The 15,188-nt window shown below is 38.3% G+C and overlaps 1 long non-coding RNA gene across 1 annotated transcript; it reads right to left on the bottom strand.

Annotated features, from left to right (window-relative positions):
• Positions 1-1,231: 1,231 nt before the first annotated feature.
• LOC121074863 lies at positions 1,232-14,172 on the bottom strand. Its single transcript, XR_005822577.1, has 3 exons — positions 14,051-14,172; positions 6,558-6,823; positions 1,232-1,380 (listed from the first exon to the last, which is right to left on the bottom strand). It is a non-coding gene; the product is annotated as an uncharacterized LOC121074863 (long non-coding RNA).
• Positions 14,173-15,188: the final 1,016 nt, after the last annotated feature.

Here is a 15,188-nt window from a genome sequence, read left to right as displayed (position 1 = left end):
GGTACAATTCTTACCTTGCTGCATCCATATAATATCCCTCAGCTTTAATCATCATGTCATATTCAGAGATTTTTTATTTTTATTTTTTGGACTAAAACCACAAGAACCACAAGAGAACAAGAGGGGTTTTGTTTTGTTTTGAAATGATAGATAATTCCAAAATTCCAATAACACCACCACTACCTCTCCCCCCCCAAAAAAAAAAAAAGAAAAAAAAAGCTCAAACCTCTGAGTACACATCACAAAACTTGTCTTGCTATCATAAAACTGGTAAAGCTCTCCCGGTCATAGTGGTGTCCACAGAAGACTCCTACTGAAGACCTCCCACAGGTTATCAAAGACTGTATTATGAAGACAAAAAAATACTCCTGCCCACCTAGCAACAACCATCTCTCCATTAAAAAAAGGGAAAGTTGGTGCCAGGAGTGACCACTGCAATCAGGCAGAAATTGCAGGCTTTTCTTTGTTACTTTCGCAACTGTGAAAACATTTTTGATCCCTGATCTCATTTCCAGAATGGCAGTTATTATTCTGTCGGTCTACTCACAACAAAGTCTTTACAGGCACATGAAGCTGCCTACTATCTGTTTATTTTTGGAACATTAACATATGTATGTATTTCTCTAGCAGAGCTGTTATTTACTTAATACATGAGATATGGACTCACTTAACTTACTGCATGTTAATTCTGTGCAGTTTTTTACAACCTCCCCATATTCCACAAGAGGAGCAATACACAAAGAAAATATTATACACCTGAACTGGACTCCTCTATTTTTTATCTGTGCTTTCTTTAAGCGATCATTCCAAGAGACATGTTATCTGAAATGTGGTGATGAATGTTCCACATATTAAAGCAGGAGTCTGATTTGTCATTGGTTTCAAAGTGTGCACAGTACTATAATTGACTAGGTTTCATCAACCCTCTGACAACCCAGGAGAGGATAATCTACTCCAGTGCTCACGGTAACTCACGCCTATCTGTTCACTGCGCTTAGCATCGTGGGGAAGTGCAGGCCAGGCCACTCCAATCCTCTCCCATTACCCAAATCTTCCAAGGACATATGGAGGTGGCCATGTATGTCTCCACCTTCTCACCTCTATGGACCAAGTCAGGAGTAGGTAAAATGAAAACATTTAGATTTTGTGTACTTTTTAAAGACAAGAAATAGTCTATCTCGTATTCTTTTTCTGACTGATACAATATCAAATATTTAATAAATACCTGGAGTTAACTGTGGCAGGGAGGAGATGAAACTCAGCAGTTTCCCATTCAGGCAATGAGCAGGAAACAAAATCTTCAAAGCACGTTACCCTTCCAGGGTCTCCAAATGCGACCAGTTGACAGATACCCAGGAAAACAGGAGTTGTTTGGAGGAACTGCATGTTAGACAAAGATGAAGATAAATTAATGTAGACAATCTGTATGAGTAAGATGGTAAAAGACACACTTCAAAGATAAGGACTGGTCAATCAGAGGTTTGTTACTAGCCAAGGAAAATTATAGGTATTCCAGAAAATAAAAGCAATTGGAAAGGAGCTGGTCAAGAGGAAGGAAAAGTTTAATAAGAGGAACATTGTAAGGAAAAAGTAAATATAGAGGGAAGCAGGGAAAATAAGGTATCATATCATAGGAAACAAATAGAGGATAGTAAATATCTGCGTGAAGTAGTGGACAAGTTGTAAGAACAGCATGCACGGGTGACAGTGAAGAGCACATGGGGTGTAGATGTTTAATGTTTTAAAGTTTAATGGAAAACTACCTTACTGGGAAACACTGGAGCTAAACTACCTATCTAACTATCTAATTTTAAAAATACGTTTTGTGCATGTTTTAGTGAGCAAAAAAATGCAGCCTCATGCTCTGTCTTGGAGCACTCACAATGTTCAGGATGTATTCCAGTAAGTAAATTTGATGGGTCATTGCTCATTTTTGCACCCCAAAATTTTGGTGTCTATATGTAGAAAATGGGGCTTGGCTTGATTCCAAAGTCAGGACTGCTTCCACACACAGGCCAGGATAATTTAACTTAAAATGAATGCTCATTTCCATACGACTGTATTACATATATTGGAATATCGGCCCAAATTAGGCTTGGTTTCTAATTTTACCTTTCACAGCAAAGGCCCCTGGCAAGAAACAGTCCCAACCCCATGAACAAAATTCATACGAAGTCCTTGCATAAAAAGAAGAATGCTAGATAACTCATTTTCTTGCCTATTAAGGAGTACTTTGACAACTTGACTTCTTGGAAACTAATGAAAATTATGGGATCATGGTTGTTTTTTTGCTTTATCCCTTTTTAAACACAGTCTGACAAATTAACAGAAGGAAGAGAGTGATCCCAGCAGTTTGCATCCTTAACACTAGGGTCTGTATCTCTGTCTCTGCTGCTCCTGGAGGCAGTTCTTAACTGCAAACTCCAGTATGATGTGGCTCAGAGACAACCAGCCTCATTGCAGAACACCATGATTCTTTTGCAGCAACCAGCTAACTTGTTCATACCACCACAGAGCAGGGGCAGAGCTTGCAAGAAGCAAAGGTAATCATTTCTACATTAAGTATCTGGCAAAGATGTGGGCTATGGGCAGGGGGAAGGGACACGGAGAGGGAGGAGCTGCAGAACATGATAGTGGAAGATGAAGAAACAGTCACCGAAAATAAATCCAGTGTTTCATAGGAAGGTGCAAGTCGGTGACAAGACTGGAGACAGGACCAGGAAGGCAGGAAGACTGCACATCTGCATCCTGCACATTTTGTTCTAATGCGTTCTTTTGCCTTTATCTTTTTCTGTTGTTTTTTTTCAGGCTGTCTGCAAAGTTTTGCAAAAGACTCCCCCTGCCAAGCCAAGCAACATGACTGGGTACTGAGATGGTGCTTCTTATCCACGGCCCTTTTTTCTATTTTGTTCTTCTGAGACGGGCTGCTAAGGAAATAAGGCCCCATGTAATTTCCAGCAAGTGAATCAGTTCTTTTGCTTTAAATAATAAAAACCCCTCATTTTCATATTTCCATATTTAATTTTTGCACTTGCATGTACGTTTCTGTTATCTTCCAGCCACATGTTGCTATTTGTCTCTGCAGTGGAGAATTTTTTTTTTTTGACTGTGGGCTATGTGAAGCCTGACTTGCATGTAAAAGATCCACAGGGAAGCTGCACGCTTCATGAGAACACTCCCTGCTCACCGCCACACTGGGTAGCATGTGGCACATACGTGCAGCACCACACACCTACAGATCAAGATGAGATAGTCAGTGCAAAGTCCCAGAGGAAAACAACAGGTGTGGGCAAGGAAGGGCAAGAGAGAGGCTGGAAAAAAAAAAAAAAAAAAAAAAGGGACAAAAAAAGAAAAAAAAAAAAAGGCAGCCAGTGGCTGTTCCAAACATCAGCCAGATTTGGCTGACTAAACACTGTTTTAACAATCATCCAGCCACTATGCAACTTCCACAGAGCTCAAACTGACAAAACTTGGGTAGAAGGAGAGCTCTGAGATTTATGAGACCATTTCAGGCAATCTCACTGCATTTAGATTGTTTTTTATGTTAGTCACCCTTCAGCTATCTGACTTTCAGTGAAATTCAGGCTCCTAAGATATTTGGGTGCTTTTGAAAAGGTTACATGCAGTCAAAAGCAAGCAGCCAAGACTCCCTCATTCAGTCAAAATTAGTGAGGCAGCTCGTTGCGATACATCTTAACTCAGCTGCAGCAGTACTTGGACAGACAGTATTTTTGCTGTGCTTGCTGGCAGACAAGGTTTCAGACAGACTCTGGTTATGATTTAGTTTTGGTCTACATGCTCAGAGCTCTGTCAAACTCCTGCAGCCAACACAGGGACTGCCTTCAACAGGAGAGAGAGTAACTGCAATCAATTCTCTGTTTGAACAACATTTGGGTTGTCGTTTCGTCAGTGGAGCACAGCCACTCACATTCTGCTCTAATCTGCTCCCAGACTGCAGACAGCTCTGGATAGTCCACATAAAATGTATGCGCTGAATTTATCCTGCACTTTTCTCTTCTGCAGAGGGGACATTACCTCCAGCTTGCTGCTGCCTCTGGTGCCATCATGGGGCTGCCAAACCCACTAGCATTCCTGCTCTCTGACAGGTATGCTCTGTCCTTGCATTGGAAAAGAAAGTTTAATACAACTTTTTTTTTTTTCCCCTTCCTGATAACAGATTTGGAAAGTGATACTCAAGAAATACAACAGTATGTAGCATGTACTCTTCTGGTGTTGATTTTGCTTCTATGCCCCCTCTTAGTTCCATCTCTCCTTATTTACAAGCCTTCCCTCCGTGGCACCCAGATGCCTGCTAAGTCACCCATCTGTGGTTCGCATTTTTCATGGAGTTACCCACCTTTGCCCATATCCTTCTCCTCTCTTCCCTCCCTCCATCCTTCACCATATGTTGGCCATCTTGCTCCTATTGATTCTGTCAGCACAAGCTTTTACAGAGCACTGCTAGTCAGATGGATAGTTTTATTGCATCAGACTTCAACCTATGCCATGCCTTAACTACAGTACTGACAGCATTCATTAAGGTGTACAACACGTGTAAGTACCACAAATTTACCATTGCATACAAAAGTGCACTGTCATAAAGCTATATTGTGGTTGACAAAGACATCTTCCAAGCATTCATCTCCACTGAATATGACAGACTTTCCACTCCAAATACCTCCCCTGAAGCTTGAAGCTTTGTGTCAATTCAGTGTGATTGCAAAGGGATGTGTGACACCAGCTCACGAAATGGTTTGCCTTAATGAACGTGCTAATTCTCCTTAAAGGGTCCTTATCCTCTTATCCTCTGCTCAACTGACATCAGCTCGAAAACCTATTGTTTGCACCACTGTGACCAGCAGGTATCAAAGCAATTCACCAGCCTCTCTTATGGCATGACACTACTAAATATTTGTGATGGAATATGACAATCCAAAAATATTACCCTAAACACTTAAGACACCTCTGTAAGCTTTTTTTGATCCCATACAGTGAGACTCTGTGTAGGCATAAAATCCATCCATGCATCTCTGTGCAGGCACAGATGTTTAGTTTCATGTAGTTTTATGAGGAGGTTCAGTTGTGGCAGACCTGTACAATACCCTGTATTTCTCTGAGCAGGGCGATGCGGAAGCTAAGGACAAGTGAGGATAACAATTGGCCAACACTCAGCAAAAGCTCTGGGTTTTATACAGTTAGTAAAGCCCAAGAAGACAGGGCTATGAGATGATGAGACCCAATAGATACAACCCTGGATTTTATCTATCCAGGGAGTAAAAAAAGAAACTGGCAGAAGATACACACAATGTGGACATTAGGGTTTCTAGTTGTATAACTTTACTTTTTCCAGATATGATAATGTTATGCAAAAAAACGGGTTCAGTTTGGTCAGTTTAGTCTCACTCAGGCGTCTATTGCTGCTATATTATAAATGCGATGTTATCTAGTATTTGAATTGCCAAATTTTGAACTTAAATATGTTACAAGTAAAACATGCATGAGATGACACTCTGGAAAAGTATTTGAAAATTTAGGGAGAAATTAATAGCTTTCATGCAGTTTCCTCAGCTTGTAAATGTGAATCTATCTGCAATTAGTACTGAGTTGCTACTATAAACATTAAATAAGCTACAGTCACCAGATGACTATTTCTATTAAATATAATTGTTGATGGGAAGGGAAAAGTGTCTTTTCCCCCCTAATTTGAGAGTTTAAAGGTTTAACTAACCTGTTCCTATGAAAATCTTGAAATTTGGCCAAAGATACCAGGATATTATACACTTTTTTCCTGCATCTATATTTATGTCCTATGGAAAATATAACAGTTTCTTTCTGGAGCAGTTAACATAAAAGGTCTTGGTCAAGAGAAGCTTTTCTCTTGCAAAAGATAATCTGCCATCAAAGTAATAAGTTTGACAATCAAGTGGTCTAATTGATTGAACATTTACAAATACTTCACAATTAAATTTGTGCCAAACTGTGAAAAAGATTAATGTTCCGCTTCCCCAAACTTTCTTCCTTTTTTTTTTTTTTTTTTGTGTGTGTATGTGTGTGTGTGTGTGCATGTGTGAACTGGATCTTTGGGAACCCCTTCCAGCTGATGCATCATTGATGTGGTTAAACACATTACACTATGGCAGTCTGTCACATCAGTGTTTCACACAGAGATACTGGACTTGACACATCTCTGGGAAAGGAAGTTAGACAATCCAGAGAGTCATGTTTCTTTTGAAACTTGAGATTTTGAGGACAGAATTTTCATCTACTTAATTCAGACTGCAGCAAGAAAACAAGATGTTTAAGTAATTATAATACAACTTTTTAAACATTAAAAATAATTTGCATGCAAATAATAGGGTCTTGTTGGTCCTGTCTATGGTTACTTCCACCCAATGCTCTGAAAACTGCCCTTTTTATTTTGGTGAACCCCTCTAAAGTAGTTATGGTAGGACAATAGAGGGGATAGAATGTGACTCTCCAGCAAACAAAATACAATGCACTGCGATATTTTTATGCAGTAATGCCTTGAATGTTTTCACTAGCACATGAGCTCTTACCAGATCCTTTGGTGTCTGTGGAAATTTTGTGTACAACCAACCTTCTTGAGAGAGTGTTTCATTTGACTGCCAGGTGTTCTAATAGTCACATGAGAATTTGTAGTAGTTTCAGTGTTATATCTTCTATTTCCAAGGGAAGAACTGCAAGTTCATTAAAATACAAAGCTTAACTTCTGGAGTTGTGTAGAATATGCTCTTTTCCACTGGTATCAACAGCAAGAGAGGCAAAAGCAGGAAATTTTGGAACATTTAAGATGTCAGTATTCCTGTAATTACAAACAAAAAAAAAAGAAATAAATTATCTTTACCTTTTAGACTTTACCAGTATTCGCTTGGTAATCTGCCAGATGTATGAAACAAGAGTCTGCTGAACATACACAAGATTGAATGAACCTTCAACTTGAACCAGAATGTACAACATCTTTTGTGGGGATTTTATCACCAGAAATAAATAAATAAATAAATAAATGAAAGTCAAGATTATAAATAACTATGTTTCAGTGTTGTAGTGCAAGAGAGTTAGGAACAGGACCTGGAAATTCTACTTTTTTAGCTTTAATCAGCATACAATAATGTGGATGAGTAATTAATATCGAAACAAGGGTGAAGATGGATTGCCACAGTTTGAGGAAAAAAGAGTGCCATCTGGACAACATTGCCAGCTCAAGATTATATGCAAGTCTCAGTTATTTAGTTTTTGTCTGTGACAACAGAGGATATGCCATATATTAAGTCTGACAATAAAAAGGCCATGTTCACAATGCTTAATATCAGATGATGCTTGAAAATTTGACACTAGCTTTTATTATATGCATTGCATGCATTGTTTCTATTATTTAAAACGTCAGAATCAAATTCATGATTTTAAGCACTTTGGGGTTAATAATAGCATTTGTTGAAACTTCTAAAACTTGCTACACTTCAGTATGCTTACAGAGCTTTTGTGCACGGAATGATGGTTACTAAAATAAACTTAAATCTTCAGTGGATTCTACAGAATATCTTTTATTTGAATACTCCATGGCATCCTTGATCCAAATCTCACATCAGATTCATTCACTCCCTCCTTTCATCTCAGAATCTCCTGCAAATAAGCCTTCCTCACTGGCAACAGCTTTCTTGTGATAAAGTCCTGCTTCTTACAATGTCCATCTCAGATCTGATTTTATACTGTGTTCAAGGCATCACAGTGTTCTCTAAGATTTACACAGCTGTAGCAAACAAATTCAAAATTAATCACCTGATTTACCCCCAAATGCTCAAATTCTTCATCATGGACAGAAGAATCAAACACATTTGAAGGCCCTAGGGTCATGATGGTTTTTAGTATAACACGCTAAAGTATGCACTAAAAAAAAAAAAAAAAAAAAAACTCTTAATTTTTCAGAGGGCTCTATTTCACCAATGCCTTTTCATCGGATCTCCACCTTCCACCCTGTCTTTCACGCGCGTGAAGAAACCACCACTACCAGAAGGGCAATAAATGACCACTGAGGAAAGCAAAAGAGGTGCTAAATTAACACCAAATTCACAGCTGACAGTTCTTCTCAGACTTTGCTATGGGCAGAATACTTATTCACCCTAGTTAACACAATCTTTCATGAGCTCCTATGAAGTTATAGATAACTTTCTTAACCCTCTGATTTCAATCCAATTCCCAATTCCCTAAAGGATAAGGCCTAAACCTTCGTAATATATGAATCTTAATTCTAATTTGAATTGTGAATGTCTTCTTTTCCTTTTACCCCAGCCCAGGATTCATTTTGCATGAACGAAATTCCAGGGAGAAAAAGTGCTTCTTTTTCCACAGCGACTTATGCTCATGCTAGGTTACTCAACCAGTTTGTGTTGAACTGAACACCAGAAAGGCAAACACCTTGGAGCAACTCCAGGGCTGCCCAGGGTACCTACGTCTCCCTAGAAGAAGAGGACGGGCTGGAAGTGGCACAAGCCAGCAGGCACTCTGCATATATCCTTGTCAGCTTAGACAAGTTCCATGTAAGTTAAAATACAGCAAATTCATAAAGTGGGGCTTCGTCCCTTAATGGGGACACAGACCTTGTCCGAGTCTTATCAGCTCAGTAAAACAGCCCGTTTCTTTGCCAAATTGCCTTATAAGGCCACAGCAGGGTCTGGATTTACCCATTACCACAGGGCTTAATGACCTTAAGCACAATGCTGAATTACACCTCCAATTGTAATTTCCATCTGATTAAGCACTGAAAAATGCAGAAGGCTGGATACATATATACAACACTTGTAAACAGAGTAACACATTGAGCATGCAGTATTTAACCCTCACTCAACACAACTCATGATTATTTACTGAGGTGTTCAGAAAGGAATGTGTTACTACAAAGCTACAGAACTGAAGAAACTGTTCTCTAACAAAAAGAAAAATATAAAAAATTACAAGTAAATAAAAATAAAATGAAGCACTTAGCAATAAAGTTTTAGGAAACCTATCACTGAAGTGATCTCATGAAGCAACTACTCCCACTTCCCAAACCAAAGTCTCACCAAAGTCATGACTGTGCAAGTAACTACTCAGGAATAGGAAGAATGGGTTCAAAGCTATGTGTTTGGCCTTAGCCTAAAGCAAAATAAATGCAAACTTGACAGAGCTCCATTTGCAAAATACTCATCAATTTTACTATTATTGCAAAAGCGTCCACAGTTCAGCCAAATGATCATTGAGTAGTCTAGAAGTTTATCTAAACTGGGCATCACAGCCATTAAAAAATTCAGTGCAAATGAGAGGTAGGGTATGGCTGCAGAACAATACTACCATTTTTAAATTACTAAAATAGAGCTTTGAGTTATAATAGGAACCAGAGCTAAAAGCTGAATGCCAGCCTTTTGTTTTGTTTTGTTTTAAGCTTTCATGTTGACCTCTACTCTACACAAACTTAAATCTGTTTTACATCAGAAGCTGCAGGGACAAGAGAGTACATGGGAAAAGAACATGTCTGGTAGTTTAGAGAGGACTGGCTAGATTTCTGAGCTCCAGTGGGATTGGTAACATAACTAAAAAGCAACAAACAGCAGGTGAGAGGAAGGATTTAAATATAAATACGGACACTTTGAAGCCATAGGTTTTTATTGATCATTTTCACATTTACAAATCAAAGTCACTGTTTTTTAGAAAAATATGTAACTAAGAAAGAATCCAAAAGCCACAAAATACCAGGCAGAGAAAGAAAAGATATTAAAGAAAAGTAAAGACATGGAATAGTGTTGATATATACTCTTGCCTAAAAAAAACAACTAAATACCCTATTTTGTTTAATTAAAAATCACTGAATTATTTAAGGATTTCTGACTGAATTAAATATTGAAGACACATCAAGATCTGACTGGTGGTGTGATCAGTGGTTTACGTAGTTATCAAGATCTGCCCATTTGGACCTGAATTCAGCCTCTAATTAGAAAAGTTATTAGTAATTCAGTCCCATAAATTCAGCATATACATACTCCATGCTCTAAAATGGTTAAATATATTAATTTACACAATTCATTCATTAGTAAAAGACCAAGCTTCTTCTTTTTTTTTTTTTTTTTCCAGTATTCAATATATACAGAGAGACTATGACCACTTAAATGGCCATGGTTTAACAGATAGCTTTTGCTGTCGTACTAAAGGTGCTGTTCACGCTCTATCCGTGGGATCAGAGTTCAAATAGAAGTGCATTCAATCTGGAAGAAAGTGGTGTTTACAATAGCATAGTAATAACAGTTGCAGATAACAATCTGAAAAGCTGAAACCACTGAAACATGATGGCTTGCAGTTAGAAAATATTTGTGTGTTTTACCGGAATGTAACCCATTACCCTGCTGACTGGGAAAAATAAAAATCCAGTAGGAAAACATAAAATTAGATCAGAGCTCTCCCAAATGAAAAGAAATCCAGTCTTGCTGAACTGAAATGTGATCATTCGGATGGCATTTCTATCAGCTCATTCATTTAAAACTCAATTTAATGCTATGTTAGAGACTTTGCCTTAACAAACACTAATGTGTGTACGTGCAGGTTGGCTCACAGGGGCAGGTCTGAGCAAACCGGCCTCTGTGGGGAACCCACAACTACCCATTGCAAACAGAGGCACAGATTCACCAGCTTTAGGCAGATAGCTGAGGTACTGGAGACAAAGTCTTACCACCTCGCAAAAGATGTCCAGTTTGTCATTGGCAGTGACCAAAAGTGGATGCCTGGGAATTAGTGCAAGAAAGGAACTGTAGCAAAATTTAGCATTTTTTTCCCAGGAAACTCTTCCAGCCTCCAAAAATTTGCATCTCAGAGACTTCCTATTAGTCATCTTTAGTGGATTTCTCTTCCGTGAACTTGTCCTGTGCCTGCCCAATGAATCTTCACAAATGGTCAGTTCCCACAACACACAGGGACATCACAGTCAGCACATGGCCACCCGCCACGTGCAGAACTCAGTCTGCTGAGTCTGCAAATGCTATCTTCATTAAATGCCCACACTTTTGGTATCAGAAAAATTGTGGGCACTTCTACCTCACCACATCAGTCATGATCTTCTAAAGTTTTTACATATCTCCCCTGCGTATCTTCCCAGCTCAGTTTCTCAGTCTGAAGAATCTGGTTTATGCAGCTATTCTTGGAGGGCTTTTCCAACCCTGTTTATGATTCTATTCCTTGTATAACGTATGTGAAGTCAGGACTCCATGCATCCAAGGTTGCCCTTCTGCTTGTCTTCCCGGGGGAGGGTTTTCACACACCTTCCCCTTGTGTGAAGGATTCAACTTACTCATGTTGAATATTTCTGTTTTGTTATTGTTGTTTGTTTTGTTTTTCTCCTAGAGAAAAGAGGAAGCCTTAATGACTGTTCTTTTTATCTAAGACCTAACTTAGATGTCAGGCTGGTGTTTTGAAGAAGGAAGAGTTATATCAAATTTTACTAAATTTATCAGGTGAAGATCTGAGTGTTTCTGTTTAGCAAGATAGAGAAATTCATGCTATTAATGGTTGCTATTTGACAGTGGTTTCTTTTCAGTACATGAAATAAGAAAACAGAGCCAGTTCATTATGAAGATAGTAAAAGTTATAATAAAGCCAATATAGGCTGAATCCTACAATTGCATGTGGGAAATGTAACGTATGAAAACGCAACATCAAAGAAAAATGAGCAGAGAATGGAGAGCACAGAAACATGTAATGAGACTAGTCAGACTAAAGTCTAAGAAAATTGGTTAAGGATTACAGAACTTTGGAAATGGTATCCTACAACATAAGTAGAAAATGGACTGAAAAGAATGAGACCCAGTCAATATGTAATTATATTATAAGGACCTGAATAATTTTCCTCATTTTTCAGATGGAGGAACTGAGGCTCTAAGAGACACAGTAGTGACTGTCTCACTTGGAACAGCTCAAGAGATCTGGGATCAGACCCAGCCCAACTTGTGTTTTGCCCACAAGTCTCTTCCAAATATTTTTCATATTAACTCTGGGTCTAGACAGAACCTAATAACCTGTCAGTGTGAAATTATTAACTCTCTTAACAGCAAAGGCAAGATGTGGGGTTTGTGACCCAGTATAAATTCTTGCTGTTTGTGCAGTGTTAAATAAGTCAGTTGATCAATGGTGCTCTGATGATTTATTAACATCATGCTGCCAATGAGAACTCATGCTGAAACTTAAGATGGATCAAAATTAATTGTAAAATATTAAGGTGAATATTGTATCTTTCAAGGACTTATAGAACCAATTGTGCATTTATAATATATTAACATAGAAAGCAAAATACATCTGAATAATAAGGACTGTATCCCTTTCACCAGTTCAAAGCACTACCAACAGCACTAATAGCAAGCAATTGTTTTATCATGTTTTCTTGCAATTCCACAAAAGTGGCTTGATATCCCAGTGTCAGAATCAATTCTGATGTTGCATACTAAGTATCTTTGTTTTTCAAAAAGACAAAAAAAAAAAAAAAGCCCTAAATCTAATTTCAGTTGGATATGAGTACATTGCTTTCACATTTCAATGAAAAAATCTAAATGGCATGAATTCCTCAGTGAACAAAATTTGGGTATTATTAAAACAGATTAAACAAAACACTGCAAAAAGTATTTTTTTCTCTCATGAAAGATTCACAATGCCACACTGCCATGGTTGGTATTTCTAAAATATGGTTGGTATTTCTAAAATTTGATTAATGATTTATGCCTCATTGAGGGTGACACTGTACCTGCCCGGTACAGATTTATTTAGCAGAAGTCTGCTATACCAAGAGACTGCTGTTCTCCTTTTCTTTTATACATCCCTACATAGGCAGCACTGCACGGGAAACTGGTCCATAAACAATTACCATGCACTGAAAATCATATGGAATACCAAGCAGAGCTTATCTTATGAGCATTTAATTATTTGCACTGCCATTAACTTTGGTGTATTTTTACAGTTCAGATCCATACCTTTTAAATTAGAAAGAATTGTATGAGGAATCTGGTGCCATATTAAGAGTTAAAATATTTGTTATTATACTTCGGACTTACCCAGGCTTTCATCTGAGATGCTTACTGTGGTCAAGTATTATCTTTCCCATTTCACTCTCTAAGAACCTGAACCACAGACAGACTGAGTGCCTTCTAACACCATTGGCAAATAGTGCAGACCAGAAGAAGCAGATATACAGAGCAAAACAGTTGACACTGAGGACGAAAAACCTACATTATAAGCATTTCTTTAAAAAACAAACAAACAAAAACCAAACAAAAACCAACTTCGGACTAGGTCTTGTCTGATCCCACAGACTGGGTGCCTATTAGTCGCTGGACTCCACCACGATGTAGTCCTGGAGCACATCTGGTTTACTTTTATCCAAAACTAATTCCGGTTTATGTAACCAAGACAGTTCCTCAACATGAATGAGGGCACAAAGAGTGGAGATAATCATAAGATTTGCTTTAGAAGTATGATCTTGATGCAAGCTAAAATGGAAAGGCAGACTCAGCCTTTACAACGTCAGCTGGACAGAGCCTGATTCAAAGCCCTGTGGAGCCAGCAGTGAGGTGAGAAGAGGGCACTTTCCAGAAGCTTCAGTAAAACTATTTTTTGGCCACCAGAATTAATCATTTGGTTGACACATCTCCTTGGCTAGGTCTGTACAGATACACTCCACAGCTCCTGGGTTCATATTCTGTCTGAAATCCTGCAAAACTTGCTTCATACCACACATCATATCGTGCATTAAAACTATCCACATGACAGGCAGTCTTCCAGAGATAACAATAATCTTCAGGTGATGCCAACAATTTGTACTTACTGGTTGTGTGAAGTGCTCTGCTGAGCCCAGCCACTCCACACAGTCTGCTGAGCAGCAAGAATAACAGTCTCCAACTCTGCTATGCTCTGTCAGCTTTCTTAACTGTTTCAAGAAATTAGTTCTAAGGACTTTGCTATAACATTTACATGAAAAGACAATGTACTTTCTAGCTCCCTGATAAATGTATTAGATTATACTCACACATCATATGCTAGGAGACTACTTGCATATCTCAGATACCAGGGAGTTTTCCATGCTTCCAGGATTCAGAAATCTGGGAAAGCAGCAAAATTTAGATTTCCTGAGTCAGCCTCGGTGGATTTCCATGCCTGTGTAAAGAAAATGAACTTTGAGTTTTGTTTGTCATCAGAGACTTGCTCTATCTGTGATGAGAATAGGATAATTGGGTGGTCCTGTGCAGACCCATGAGCTGGATTCAATGATCCTAGTGGGTCCCTTCCAACTCAGGATATTCTGATTTTTCCACTGTTAGCTTTACTTTGGATAGACAAGGAGAAAAGAAATTTAAAGCTAGAGAGAGACAGAAGTCAAAAAGTATCAGAAAAGCTCCAGACCAAAAATCTGAAAGAATCTCAGTTTCATATAAAGAGGCAGTAGATTAGTTTGTTTACTCTGTTTTGACTTGAGGGATTTTCCTTCATGTGAACAAAGCATATCCGAAACATGCCCCTTCTGAGGATTTTCACCCAGCCAATGTTTCAGTCTGATGTAGACCATAAGAAATCTGGCCCTGAGTATTGTCCTTATACCCCAAAATTTCCAAGGTCTGGAAAAAATTTTTGAGTTTTACATTGAGTTTTGATTTACAAAGGTTTGCATGTGTATGCAGGGCTTTTTATACAGAGATCCATTCCAAAGCAGGTTAAGGTACCTACATGCTATGTAGACATAGCTGTTGAGGCTTTTTTTTTTTTTTTTAAATCAAAGAGTACAAAAGTATCATTTAAAAGTTGACAAGGATTTAGGACCTACTTTTTAGCCCCTTATGCCACCAATTGCTACCTTGTACCTAATAAAATATAGTAGAGCAATTCAAGTTTATCTGCAGGCACTATAACTCCTACTTCAAATCTACTTAAGTACAAAAAGTAATAAACTACAGTGAGTGATCCTTGCTTTTTAACTGGCATTCCAAGTCCATTTGCCTTTCTAATGTATTTTGAAAAAGATAAATGCTCAACACTTAAGCTGCACATAAGCTTCTTGCTCCTTTATATTATTCCCAATAAATAAAAATATAAATGCTTGTGGTCATGCAATTTGATCTTTGAGTACATGGCACTATAAATCTAGTCATGATGCATTTCCCTTGAAAATA

Source organism: Cygnus olor, chromosome 9 (assembly GCF_009769625.2).
Source record: "Cygnus olor isolate bCygOlo1 chromosome 9, bCygOlo1.pri.v2, whole genome shotgun sequence".
Lineage (NCBI taxonomy): Eukaryota > Metazoa > Chordata > Aves > Anseriformes > Anatidae > Cygnus > Cygnus olor.
This window is presented reverse-complemented; position numbering and strand designations above follow the sequence as displayed.